The 15,059-nt window shown below is 39.3% G+C and overlaps 1 long non-coding RNA gene across 4 annotated transcripts in view; it reads right to left on the minus strand.

The window, feature by feature from the left end:
• LOC118358282 (uncharacterized) overlaps positions 1 to 10,552 on the minus strand; it is a 48,945-nt gene extending 38,393 nt beyond the window's left edge. For 2 of the 4 annotated variants that reach the window (XR_004820453.2, XR_004820452.2), the window contains exons 1-3: positions 10,374 to 10,552; positions 9,854 to 9,920; positions 9,032 to 9,416 (exon numbers count right to left, since the gene is read on the minus strand). This is a non-coding gene — a long non-coding RNA (uncharacterized LOC118358282). Of the gene's footprint in view, positions 1 to 1,628; positions 9,417 to 9,853; positions 9,921 to 10,373 lie in introns of those variants that run through there. The other 2 variants (XR_008078886.1, XR_004820451.2) reach the window with 2 other exon arrangements.
• Between the last annotated feature and the right edge of the window lie 4,507 nt (positions 10,553 to 15,059).

The following is a 15,059-nucleotide window of genomic DNA, read 5'->3' on the forward strand; positions in this document are numbered from 1 at the left end:
TGTGTTTTTGTGATGTGTCTGTGATTATAGCCTCTCCAGCATCAGTAGAGGTACACTCCTGGTCATTACAACCTCCTAGTACTACTTATTAGCATAATCAGCCAGCGTTAGTTATTCATGTGATGCGCAGAAGTGTTCTGGGAGTCACAACTTCGCTCTGTCTAATAACCTGTGTTAAATATTAAAGAAGAGCATTGTCTGCCTGATTTACATGCCTCTCGTCCTGCCTCTTAGATGCACCATTGTCGGGGAACTGACTCCGGGCCTGTTTCAGATTACTCTGAACCAATGTGATATACTATAATATGCTGAAAATACATTGTTTTGAAGAGTATATTGAAAGACAATATTCATAGACCATGATCATTCAGATTCGATAATAATGGATAACATATTTGAATGTTTCCATGTCCAATCACTGACTGGCCACTGCCTCACAGCAGACAGGCGATCAGTGTATTGTGTAAAAGGACCACGTAGCTATGTGTAAGAGGCTTTTCCACTCGGCTTCATCTGCCTTTCTGAAAATAAGGAGCCCACTGGGCATGAATGGGCTGACTCGCTACGTCCTTATGCCCCTGACTCTTGATTAAAGACAATGAGCGCAGAGGCTAGCCAAGCGTTGTGCTGGCCAGGGTGGGTTGGAGAGGGGGAGACCTACAGTAGGGCCAGAGAGAAGAAGGCTGCTGCTGCTGTGAACCCTGAGGAGGTCATTAGGAGACCAGTGACCTCACTGGTACAGTGCTCTTACAAGCCACCCACTGGCATGATGTCATACTTCACATGTCATCACTCATCACGGCCACACACAAAAACAGTGAAGACCCAAAAATTATATTTAATACCGGGTAGCTTTACCTATGTTTCTATTAAAAGGAACAACATACACAATTGTCCCCTCCAAAAATATTAATCCTGTGTATTCCCCATGCAACAGAAAAATTACATCAACTAATTCAACAGCAATTCACTAGAATGCTGCATTACGTCTCCAAACCTGCCACCATATTGGCATATGCTGTGAGTATGAACTACTGAAGCTGTAAAAAGAGAAAAGAGGAAAGTCCTCATTAACAACTTGTAGTCTGAAATTGAACAGATGCACTATTTATCACATATATTCCCCCCACCCTGTAGGACCAGGAAGTCCAAGCATGTAGACTAATAACATGGAAACAGTCCTCTAGGCTTTCCTCTGTAATGATTTAGCTACCTGGGATTTCCTTTTTAATTTGGTCCTTAAGAAAATAACAATTCTCCTTGGTGCTGCTCATTACTGTATGGCTGCGGTGACCATTAGGAAATGAAAATAACCTCGCTCATTTATATAAAGCAAAGCATTTTAGTTAAAGGCCTCAAGGCCAAGGGTTTGAATAAAGAATGACATTTCCAAATATAATCATACAGCTCTAAGGTTACTAGGCACCAAAGTGAAGAAATGTGCTTCTGCCAAATGAATTCCTGAATACTTGGACATGTAAATAAATTCACTCAGGGAATAAGAGATGTATGTTGTGGTATCTATCGATCTATCAAAACCCAGAGAGATGCAAAATGACGTATTTCATGATCTTATGAATTACGCTCTCTATGAGTCAGGTGTAATGAATAACAAACACTGCATACTATACATACAATGGAATTTTATAAAGGAACTATAAGCCGTTATGAATGCTTATAACAAGTCTTAAAGGCACGATTCATGATATATTTACATACAGGTGGGTCAAAGAGAGTGTCACCATAATATTGTCTTTTTCATGAAGACTTGTGATCACTTTATAATTATCACTCTTACATTTAAATTGACAAACTTGATTTTGTATTTTTTTTTTTTATGTGTCTTTTCAAATATCGCTTGACATAGATTCTGGACTGGGCATATAAAAATGGTGGTCTACAAGCCCGCCTGGCCAGTGTCAAATTCCTTCAATTCCACCCCTGATTTTGAATGATTCTATACAGTAAAACATGAAATACAGAACTTGTGACAGAAGGTAGAAAGTAGAGTCATTCTTTCATAACAGAAAAACTCATGTACACATATTTCAATGATATAATCTCACAATAGTGTGTCACTTACTCCAAACATAAATGCACTAGAATGGTATCCCAAAAGTAATTGGGTGAGACCAATGTCCAGTGTTCGCTAGATGGATGGGTTACAAACTTGCATTGAGCGCACCCTCAGATCCAGGGTGGACTGTTTAAATCAAGCAGTGGTCACACTTGGTGTGTACATCACCACTGAGGCATGGTGAGCAATGAGACGCTTGTACAAGGCCCCTGCCTGCCCGTCGCAGGGCTGGACTGCTGAGGCCCGTGGGCTGCCTAATCAAATCTGAAACCATCACATTTACTTGCCTCTCAGGCAGCTATGCATGCAAAAAAAACTGACTAGGCTACATAACCAATCACACCCTCATGGCCCTTAAAGACAGCCATTAGAGAAGGATTATAAAGGAATACGCGGATGGATCATATTTGATTTGTCTCTTTTAGTTTCCCTCTATAACCATAGGAACCATGCTTGCAGTTACTATTGAGCTGAGGAAAGTTAGAACATAACCTGACAGTGAAATCTCATGATGATTTATTATAAAACAAAACCATGTGTTACATGAATGTGGAGCAACTGTAGTCTCCACTAAAAGATAGCCAATGCCTCAAACCCTGAACATAATATCGATAAGTGTTTATTTTGCTTGGCCAACCCAAAGTTGAGCTGTTATCGCCTGGTCTGAATGGGAAAGATGTAAGCCTCTTATTCATTACCATACAAGTTAATAGTTTCCTTTGATGGAGATTTGGGCCATACAAACTTCATTAGGCAAGCTTGAGCAATGATCATGATAAAGTGCAGAGTACTAATTAAAATGCTTAAGCATTACAGTGTTTTAAACATGACAATAAATATAACAGGAGGCCCAAAATGTATCACATGCTGTAGAGGGCAGACTTCCAGAGAAACTGTAAGGGATGTAATTAAAATATGTCTGAATATATGAGATCCACCATGAAACTGCGGCCAACATTATTGTGTAACATCCTTTTAACCTTAATTCTATACCCCCAAAGATACTATAAATCCAATATTGCCACATTGACTCTGAAAGAATGTTTACCTTTCTCAGTATTGGAATCAGTAGAAGCCTGTTTATGTAAATAATGGTCATGCGGGGAAAATTGTTTGCATTATTCTTTGAATTCAATTGAACAGATCAGTGATACACATAAATGTCCCAAATTGAATGAAAATTGTATATGTTGCTGCATTAGCTTCCTGTAAACTGGTATTATTTATTTTAACTATAATCCTGTCATTTTTTAAAACTGAGTTGTACCTGGTTTGTATCTACTCTGCTCATTTTGTGAATATGTTTAACCAATCACATGAGTTTGTTTGGGGTCTTTCTCTAGATGGATAACAACAATAAATTGTAACTCAATGTAACAAAGCACTTTCTACATCCGCAGTAAAATTAATACCATTAGTTATCCAGGTTGTATGAATACACATAGATAATATAGTAGAAGAGCACTTTGTTTTACCCACTGGTTTGACCTTGTCTTTTTCCTTCAAAAAACATGTCCATAAAGACCCAGTCAACATTCCACATCATAATGTGATGTCAGCCGGGTTACTGTATTCATTTCTAGCCTCGCCAATCTTTTAATGCATGTACTGTGGCGACTTCCAAGAGCATTTGTTTCTCTGAAGATCAAAATAAAACAGGGTTTTTGAACCAGTCTCCCGAGAGGAGCATTGATTCCGTAATGAATGCAAGGGCAGAGAAAAATGGATTTCTTCCTTTAGATGTGTCTCTATATCTCTCCTTTAACATCTCTGCAGCACTGCATTGCATTGCATTGCATTTGATTGCACATTGAGAAGGAGAAAATCTTTGCATCTCTATAAAATATTCATTTGAGTGGATGTGAAACAGTGCTCTGTGGATGGGCTTGGGGAATGGGGAAAATACTTAAAGATTTGGCGGATTGAATAGATCAAAACAGATCATGGATTTAGTGGTAATAGGAAGAGGGAAGTATGTGCATTTTTTCATCTACAAAATATGATCAGTTTTATATTAATCGTGTGGCCGCTGAAGTTGTGTCATCCTGTTGTGTTTGGAGGCAGATTTATTTGATTCTTTTGAGTGTACGTACAGTTAGATACCGTATTCTTTAAATTGTAGAAGGATTATAGCTAGAAGAAGAAGGACATTTAAGCTGAGGCTATAGTCAATTCTCATGTGCTTCATTTATCCATGTTGCTAATTCTGTTTTACAACGGAATTCACACATTTTCATTCCCGAAACAATGCCCTATGTCCCCACATTCACTCATTAAAGCATATTTTCAGTCAAAAAAGACATAATCACAAATTGATTTTAATGCCTGGCTTTTAATGTGCCTTAATATGTGTTAATTGGGTAATAATTAAGATGGATTTTTATATGCAAAACGTAATCAAATTAATTTGGAGTTTCTAGTCAATGGCCATAATTAAAAGGAATCCCATTTACATCATCTGACAAAGGGAAACATATGAGTTTGTGATTGGATAATGAAAGCTGTGGTGTATTGTCTCCAGGGTATGGGTTTAGGCTACTAAATGGTAAAACGTTATTCTGCTCTTGATGTATTTGGATGAGAAATACCTGGTGACAAAGTGTTTGATGTGTTTCAGTCAGTGGTGTAGCTCTTAGATGTGATTGACATGTGTATAATCCCATTGTTATTCATCACAAAATGTAAGACATAAGGGGCGGCAGGTAGTCTAGTGGTTAGAGCGTTGGACTAGTAACCGAAAGGTTGCAAGATTGAATCCCCGAGCTGACAAGGTAAACATCTGTCCTAGGCCATCATTGAAAATAAAAATTTGTTCTTAACTGACTTGCCTAGTTAAATAAAGGTAAAACAAATAAATAAGATTAACTAATATTTCACGTCTCAAAAGGCTGAACTAACTCACTACATATAAGTATTGTATTAATCTTCCATTCATTAATTTCACAATTAATTCATTACACATAAGAAATCAATTGGTTTTACTATGCTCTATGATTAGGGTGAACTTTTGTACACATTTAACTTGTTTGGATTGTGTTTAGGGAGTGCCAGAAGGTGTCACTGTTCATGCAACACTACCAGAAGGTTCATGCATCAGAGGAGCATGGAATCACTTCCTCGTACGAGTCTGCAGTCCATTGGATCATGTAGCACACTCAAAATAAATCAAAACGTCATACAGATAGTATAGGTAATTATATAGCAGGTAAGGTGGCATACAAAACGCATAAATGACTGTTGAAATAATTAATGAGAACTAATCAACGAGGAAGAGTTTGCTTATGCATGTACAGGAATTCTGATTCCTTTTAAACTTAATAGGATATGCTACTGTATTTCCGTTGAATATAGTGTAAATCATAGAAATTATGGTATTAATCATACCAACGTGGGATCCACAGGGATGCCTCTCAGGCAAGGTGGTGTGGGCTAGAGAGACAGGAACAGTGTGCACCTAGAGAGATAGCTGGAGCTTGTCAAATCAATAATACTGCTTGCTTGGTATCTTCAAAGATGACTAGATGACAAACATGTCTGTCAGAGCTGTGCCAATATAGTTTAGGGCCTCTCGTGATGGGGCATACACCCAATGACAGAAGCAGGTCATTTCCGCTCCCTGGCACCATAAATCGAGCGTCTGGCCCCTGTCCGAATGCTGATGCTGCAGAACACCACACGCAGAGGGCCTGTCTGTACACCATGAGCTACTGCACTGTCGCCATGGCATACTGCACAGTCCACACTTCTTCCCTCCCTCTCGCTCTCTCTTGCTCTCTCAACAGCTACCACAGCAACACCTGTGTAATGCAAGACAATCCACATATTTTCACAAACTACAGTGCTTGTTATCACTTCTTGGATGTTATGTGTCACTAGAGGCTGGTACTTAATGCTGGTAGTTGTAGAGTGTCAACAAATGTTGTAAAAACCCAGAGGTCTTGCAGTTGACGTACGACGCCTTCTGGCGGCCATGTTGGAAGACCACCGCCTGAATTCTTCTGACAACAGCTGAGTAGCAACCAACAACGGCATGATAGCAGTGCCTAAAACTAGTTGATTCATCACCACGGTCATTTTCTGTGCAGTATTTGGCTGCTCTAGCAAGGCAGAAAAGACAACGGGGATATTTTTTTTTAAAGATTCCCTGCAATCATGAAACACCATTGTTGACACCAAGGAGATAAGACTCAAGAACTGTCGGATAAGTAAAGAAACCTTTTTGCCCGTCAAGCCCTAAATTCAGACAGCTGTCAGTATGTGGTCTGCTACTATCATTTTATCACTGATAGGTCAAGTCTGTTCGATTTTGAGTTAAGCTGTTATTCTAACCAGGTGTTGACAACAACACTAAGTTAGCCAGAATTAGCCAGCTAGTAGTGTAGCTATTAGCATGTGTCATGTGAGTTTCAAGGTTTGGGGAAGCTATTTTTTCACCATAAAAATGCACCTTTATTACAAAGGATTACATGCATTTATCATCGCATTTGCAGCCTTATGTAAACCTACTATTCCTAATATGAGTACATTGGATAGTCATAATGCAGGCTATATCAGAGACTATTATTTCCTTTGCACAGGAAAAATGTGGCCTTTGATAAACATGTCATACACTTCTACTATACTTTGACTGGAGACATTATTAGCACAATATATTTTAATAAAATCCTACCCTAGGTCCTCTCTTCTGACAACAGATGACCGTGTCTTGAATTTGCAGTTTATTATCTATGCATAGTCACATTATCCCTACCTCCTGTACATGTACAAACATTTCACTACATCCGCAATAACATCTGCTAAACATGTGTATGTGACCAATACAATTATATTTGATGTACAAATTACCTCAACTAACCTGTACCCCCGCACATTTACTTGGTACTGGTACCCCCTCCCCTGTACATAGCCTCGTTATTGTTATTTTATTGTGTTGCTTTTTAGTCAATCTTTTACTTTAGTTTATTTAGTCAATATTTTCTTAACTCTATTTCTTGAACTGTATTGTTGGTTAAGGGCTTGTAAGCATTTCACAGTAAGGTTGTACCTGTTGTAGTCAGCGCATGTGACAAATACACTTTGATTTGATGTAACAACGTAATCTAGGCCTATGAAGAAAATAAAAAAAACAGCTTTTGTTAAATTAATGTGAAGTTATTGGTTTTGCATTTTAGTTAAGCCTAACCCCCTTCCTTACGTAATTCTCCGAACCTGCTACGTTAATTCTCCTAGCCGGCAGCGTAAATTCTCCTAATCTGCTACGAAAGTCAAATGATTTTAATTTGACAAAAGTTGGATCCCTTATAGCCATGGCCATGAAAAGAGGAGACAAATTATACAATGAGGTCCATTATTAACAATATTGTTTTAGCAAATGTATATTAAAAAAACTGAAATACCTTATTTACACAAGTATTCAGACCCTTTACTATGAGACTCGAAATTGAGCTCAGGTGCATCCTGTTTCCATTGATCATCCTTGAGATGTTTCTACAACTTGATTGGAGTCCATCTGTGATAAATTCAAATGTTTGGACATGATTTGGAATTGCACACACCTGTCTATATAAGGTCCCAAGTTGACAGTGCATGTCAGAGCACAAACCAAGACATTAAGTCGAAGGAATTGTCTGTAGAGCTCGGAGACAGAATTGTGTCGAGGCACAAAGGGTACCAAAACCTTTCTGCATCAATGAAGGTCCCCAAAAGCAGTGGCCTTCATCATTCATAAATGGCAGATGTTTGGAACCACCAAGACCCTTCCTAGAGCTGACCGCCCGGCCAAACGGGGCAATCAGGGGAGAAGGTCCTTGGTCAGGTAGGTGACCAAGAACCCAATGTTCACTCTGACAGAGCTCATCTGGAGATGAGAGAACATTCCAGAAGGACAACCATCTTTGCAGCACTCCACCAATCAGGCCTTTATGGTAGAGTGGCCAGACAGAAGCCACTCCTCAGTAAAAGGCACATGACAACCCTCTTGAAGTTTGCCAAAAGGCACCTAAAGACTCAGACCATGAGAAACATGATTCTGTGGTCTGATGAAACCAAGATTGAACTCTTTGACCTGAATGTCAAGTGTCATGTCTGGAGGAAACCTGGCACCATCCCTAAAGTGAAGCATGGTGGTGGCAGCATCATTCAACGGCAGGGGCTGGGAGGCTAGTCAGGATCGAGGGAACGATGAACCGAGCAAAAGACAGCGAGATCCTTGATGATAACCTGCTCCAGAGCGGAGCACTCATGCCCTCAGACTGGGGAGAAGGTTCACCTTCCAACATGACAACGACCCTTGAGTGGCCCAGACAGAGCCCAAACTTGAACCCGGTCTAACATTTCCGGAGAGACCTGAAAATAGCTGTGCAATGATGCTCCCCATCCAACCTGACAGAGCTTAAGAGGATCTGCAGAGAAGAATGGGAGAAACTCCCCAAATACAGGTGTGCCCAGCTTGTAGCATCATACGCAAGACGACTCGAGGCTGTAATCACTGCCAAAGGTACACTGTTTCATTGTAGCCCCGGACAAGCACACCTGAATCAACTTATCAACTAATCATCAGGCTCTCAATCAGATGAATCAGGTATGTTTGTCTAGAACTGCAACAAAAATGTGTGCTATTGGGGGTACTCAAGGATGGGAGTTGGGAACCACTGCTGTAGGTCTATAACTGCATTGGCTTTGCATGCCATTATCAGCTGCAAAATGGGTTCACATGGCTGATGCTGTATCTTGAAAAAAAAGAGACAATCAAACAAAACTAATTGGACAGCTTACAACTGAACAAAAACATAGGTAGTGCTCATTTAAGAGACAAATTCCCTTACCCTCTTTATTGCAGGATTGTGAGCTGTGGTTAATCGACATTGACACTAGTTCATCTTGAATAATATAGTTACGTTAATTATAACTTATTTCTTTGTAAAAAAAAAAAAATTTTAAGTTTACTTTTTACACCTTTTTTGTGATATCCAAATTGGTAGTTAGTCTTGTCCCATCGCTGCAACTCCCGTACGGAGTCGTGACAGGTGAAGGTTGAAAGCATCCTCCGAAACGCAACCCTGCCATGCTGCACATGTTCTTGACACACTGTTTGCTTAACCCAGAAGCACCAATGTGTCGGAGGAAACACCATACTGGCCTGGCACAGGGAGTTGCTAGCGCGTGATGGGACACCCTCCCCTAACCTGGATGACACTGGGCCAATTGTGCATGTGCGCCACCTCATGGGTCTCCTGGTCTTGTCCTGCTGCGACACAGCCTGGGACCAAATCTGGGTCTGTAGTGATGCCTCTAGCACTGCGATGCAGTGCCTTAGACCGCTACGTCACTCGGGAGGCTCCTTAAGTTAACAAAATAAAACAAGTTTAAACACTTCACTTCGAAGAATCAACACTTTCATATCATGTCAAAGTGTACAAGTAAGCTAAATAATATTTAACAGGTTACACATCTTATTAACAAGTATGCTATTATTACTAAAGCATAATTTCAGGTGAACCAAAAAAAAAAAAAAAAGTAATTACCAGAGGTGGCCAACCTCACTCCACTGATCCCTAAACTACTGGCTGAGCAGACTTCTGTTCCAGCCTAGCAATAGGACACTTGATTATCAACTAATTAGGTTTGATACATTCAATCAGGTGTGTTAGTTATGGGCTTGAACAAAGCCTGCACACCCAGCTGGGTTGGCCTGCTCCAGTTGTAATTGGTTTATACATTGTTGACTTTGTTTACAAAATTTGCTAAGAATATAATCCATGGTATACTAGGATTTACCTTTATTCTCTTGGGACATTCATTGGGACCTCTTCAGCTGCAGACAGGGTTTCACGGCTCTCTATATCTGACAGAAAACATTAAAGAAACAGGCTGCATTATACTCTAATTAGACAGCACTGAATATTATGTTTCTATATCTCTCTGTCCTCATAGTTTCTCGCTAGGGATTTTAACTGGAGAATCTTTTCATAATGTCCTCCCACAAAGCTACATGCCTTATCCAGAGTAGCCTACTATCCTTTCTGACATCTGGAACTGCTAGCTTTCACCCTCTCTGTTAGTTAGCTAACTACCTAGCTACAAATACGTTTTGAGTTACAAAAATAAATACATCAAGATAGGTAGCTAACTAGCTAATATTAAGTTAGCAAATTGGTGAGATTTAATTAACTTGGCTACTGTAGCTATATAGTATGTAAAGTTTGCTAGCTAGCAAACACATTACATTAGCAGATCATTTGAGTTAGCTTGCACACAAAATACCTGTAGCTATCATTTTCAGAATAAATGTATTTACTTGAATAGGTTCTCCCAATGCCTCCGTTTTCTGGGTCCTTAGAAAAACAAAATAATGGACAATCTTCCCGAAGTTTCCAGTGATAGCAGAACACATCCAGCCTTTTGGACTATTGGAGGACTTCCAACAGACTGATTGGTCTTCCAACATGGCTCCTGTTGCTAGGTGGTTTGTGCCGCACCGGCAAGCCCTCTATTGTGTGCAATTATAAACTGCGTAGTTCGAGCACTGAATGCTGATTGGTTGACAGCCGTGGTATGTCAGACCATATACAACTGGTATGACAAAACGTTTATTTTAACTGCTCTAATTATGTTGGTAACCAGTTTATTTATAATAACAATAAGGCACCTAGAGGGTTTGTGGTATATGGCCAATATACCACTGCTAAGGGCTGTATCCAGGCACTCCTTGTTGCGTCGCGCATAAGAACAGCCCTTAGCTATGGTATATTAGCCATATACACCCCCTCGGGCCTTATTGCTTAAATATACTCTTCAGCTATGAGGAATATCTCTCACCAGGAGTACAGTAATATATAACAATATCTTGCAGAACATCCATAGTCTGTCTTTTCTGTGATTCTGAATAGTGCTTGTGACATGAGCTGTCTTCTGTGTTGGCAGTGAGGCTAAGCAGCTACCACATCACACCACAGCATAAATAAAGTGTGGAACATGGTGGTGGGGTGAGGAATACTGTATGTAATATATTCATGTTTGTTAAGATCAGACTCAAGGTTAAAACAACAGCTATTTTTCTCCATGTCACTTCTCTTTGGCAGAGTGTGGAGAGTTGCAATGTGCCAAACTTGATGCCTATGTTCACTAATGGAGGAAAAATAAAAGATGAATGATAAATAAGTAAATATTTTCACAACCTTTCACTGCCCAACCCCCTCGCTCTTCTCTCTTCCAGACAGAAATGCAAATAGCCCCATTGGGTTTCATCCCCCTTATGCTCTAACATGCATTGACAGAGTCTTTATATTCCCACTTCCCCCGAAAGAAAAATATAGGCAACACTTTCGTTTAATATGAAAAGATATTAATGTTTCAGTATGTATAGGTAGGGATCAAATCTGTGCTTTAGGACGTCATAGACAGCAGTTGAGTGGAATGCTAAATGCCATACATCCTCAAGGTTATCTCTGCAGACAGGGGCCTTTTGCAATCCGTCTCTGTTTTCCTTTCTTCAATGCATGCATCAAGTCAGCCGAGATTGTTGTACAAAGAAGATGAAGGTGACTTTTAAAAGAAGCCAAATCCTCCCTCTCGACATGTATTCTGTCAGTGATTTTAAATTAGGTTCACACCTTGCTGTGACCACAATGAATGGTAGTAATTTGGAGGGTCCAGTTGTGCTCTCCCAAAGCAGTGTGTGGGGTTGGTTATGCTTGGGGGTGAGATTAGGCAGAGGTACAGTAACCCAGGGGCTATCACAAAGCACTGACACATGAAAGTGCCATTTCCCCCAACGAGTGCCCACCGAATATTAAAATTAGGTCATCAGTATAGCACACGCCAATTTTTGCCCTCATAGATCACTGCTGCCCTTCCATCCAGGATCTCATTATGCCATAATTGGTCAATAAGCAGTTAACATACAGTAGACAACGTGTAATTTTAACATGGATGAAGAACATGTTTCCATGTTTTCTGTAGAATTTTGTTTGTGTTGGTTCGAAGGCAGTCAGGCCCCTATCAAACAGTCATTTTGTATTTGTATTTATTAAGGATCCACATTAGCTGCCAAGGCAGCAGCTACTCTTCCTGGGTTCCAGCAACATTAAGGCAGTTATATACAATTTAAAATATTACATGACATTACATTTCATAACACTTTACCCAATACATTTAGTGTGTTCCCTCGGGCCACTACTCCACTATCACATATTTACAATACAACATTCATGTGTACGTGTGTCCCCGCTGTTCCATAAGATGTATTTTTTATCTTTTTAAAATCTGATTCTGCTGCTTGCATCAGTTACCTGATGTGGAATAGAGTTCCATGTAGTTATGGCTTTATTTTGTACTGTGAGACTCCCATAGTCTATTCTTGACTTGGAAATTGTAAAGAGACCTTTGTTGGCATGTCTTGTGTGGCATGCATGGGTGTCCGAGCTGTGTGCTAGTACAGAAGTTTAAACAGACACCTTGGTGCATTCAGCATGTCAACACAACACAAGTAGTCAATATCTTCTCCACTTTGAGGCATGAGAGAGTTACATGCATATTATTAGTGGTGAAAAGTACATAAAAATACTCTAAAGTACTACTTACAGTGCATTCTGAAAATATTTAGACCCCTTCAATTTACCACATTTTGTTATGTTACAGCCTTATTCTAAAATATATTACATTTTTTTCCCTCATCAATCTACTACACATAGTACCCCATAATGACAAAGTGAAAACATGATGAACGGCGCAAAGGACAGAGAAATCATTGGAGACAACCTGCTCCAAAGCGCTCAGGACCTCAGACTGGGGCGAAGGTTCACCTTCTAACAGGACAACGACCCTAAGCACACAGCCAAGACAATGCAAGAGTAGCTTCATGACAAGTCTCTGAATGTCCTTGAGTGGCCCAGACAGAGTCTGGACTTGAAACGGATCGAACATCTCTGGAGAGACCTGAAAATAGCTGCACAGCGATGCTCCCCATCCAACCTGAGAGAGCTTGAAAGGATCTGCAGAGAAGAATGGGAGAAACTCCCCAAATACAGGTGTGCCAAGCTTGTAGTGTCATACCCAAGAAGACTCGAGGCTGTAAACGCTGCCAAAGGTGCTTCAACAAAGTATTGAGTAAAGGGTCTGAATACTTAGGTAAATGTAATATTTCAGTTTCTTGATACCTGATTTTGCTTTGTCATTATGGGGTATTGTGTGTGATGAGGGGGAGAAATAATTTAATCCATTTTAGAATCAGGCTATAATGTAAAAAAAAATGTGGAAAAGGTCAAGGGGTCTGAATACTGTAAGTCATTTTTTGGGATATCTGTACTTAATTTACTATTTATATTTTTTTTATACTTTTACTTTTACACCACTACATTCCTAAAGAAAATTATGTACTTTTTACTCCATACATTTTCCCTGACACCCAAAAGTATTACTTGCATTTTGAATGCGTAACGAGACAGGAAAATGGTCCAATTCACAAACTTATTAGGAGAACATCCCTGGTTGTCCTTACTGCCTCAGATCTGGCAAACTCACAAAACATAAAATGCTTTATTTGTAAATTATGTCTGAATGTTGAACTATGCCCTTTACTATCTGTAAAAAGGATTGCCTAATAGAAGTAATTTGACATTAATTATATTTTTACTTTTGATACTTAAGTATATTTTTTGCAATTACATTTACTTTTGATACTTAAGTATATTAAAAACTAATACTTTAGGACTTTTACTCAAGTAGTATTTTACTAGGTGACATTCACTTTTACTTGAGTAATTTACTATTAATTCTATTAATGTGTCTTTACTTTTACTCAAGTTTGACAATTCTGTACTTTTTCTACCACTGCATATTATTAATGTTAGCTTTCCGTGTACATTTAAGGGCCAGCCAGCTGACCTGTTCTGAGCCAATTGTAATTTTCTGAGGTCCCTCTTTGTGGCACCTGACCACACCAGTAGTCCAAGTGCGACAAAACTAGAGCCTGTAGCACCTGCCTTGTTGATAGTGTTGTTAAAAAGGCAGAGTATTACTTTATTATGGAAAAACTTCTCCCCATCTTAGCTACTGTTGTATCAGTTTACAATCCAGGGTTACTCCAAGCAGTTGTCACCTCAACTTGCTAAATTCCCACATTATTTATTTCAAGATTTAGTGAGGTTTAGGGTTTAGTGAATTATTTGTCCCAAATACAATGCTTTAAGTTATTGAAATATTTAGGACTAACTTATTCCTTGCCACCCATTGTGAAACTAACTGTAGCTCTTTGTTAAGTGTTGCAGTGATTTCACTTGCTGTAGTAGCTGATGTGTATAGTGTTGAGTCATCCGCATACAGTACATAGACACACTGACTTTACTCAAGGTCAGTGGTATGTCATTAGTGGCCTAGACAGCTGCCCTGGGGAATTCCTGATTTTACCTGGATTATTATGTTGGGGAGGCTTCCATTAAATAACACCCTCTTTGTTCTGTTAGACACACTTTCTAGTAGGCAAATACAGTAGATGTGGCAATATCGTCCACTCAGTCATTTTCAACCACTCCACAAATTTCTTGTTAACAAACTATAGTTTTGGCAAGTCGGTTAGGACATCTACTTTGTGCATGACACAACTAATTTTTCCAACAATTGTTTACAGACAGATTATTTCACTTATAATTCACTCTATCATAATTCCAGTGGGTCAGAAGTTTACATACACTAAGTTGACTGTGCCTTTAAACAGTTTGGAAAATTCCAGAAAATTATGTCATGGCTTTAGAAGCTTCTGATAGGCTAATTTAAATCATTTGAGTCAATTGCCATTCCTTTTGCTCATCCCTCTCAACCATAGAATTGTACAATTCCTCATCAATCCACTGGGATTTAACTTTTTTACAATCATTTTCTTAACAGGTGCATGCTTATTTGTAACTGGAATAAGCAATTTCATAAATATGTCAAGTTCAGCCATTTAGAAATCGGACACCTTGGCTGGATTAACAACAAGTTAAAC

Source organism: Oncorhynchus keta, chromosome 25, assembly GCF_023373465.1.
Source record: "Oncorhynchus keta strain PuntledgeMale-10-30-2019 chromosome 25, Oket_V2, whole genome shotgun sequence".
In the NCBI taxonomy this organism is placed as follows: Eukaryota; Metazoa; Chordata; class Actinopteri; order Salmoniformes; family Salmonidae; genus Oncorhynchus; species Oncorhynchus keta.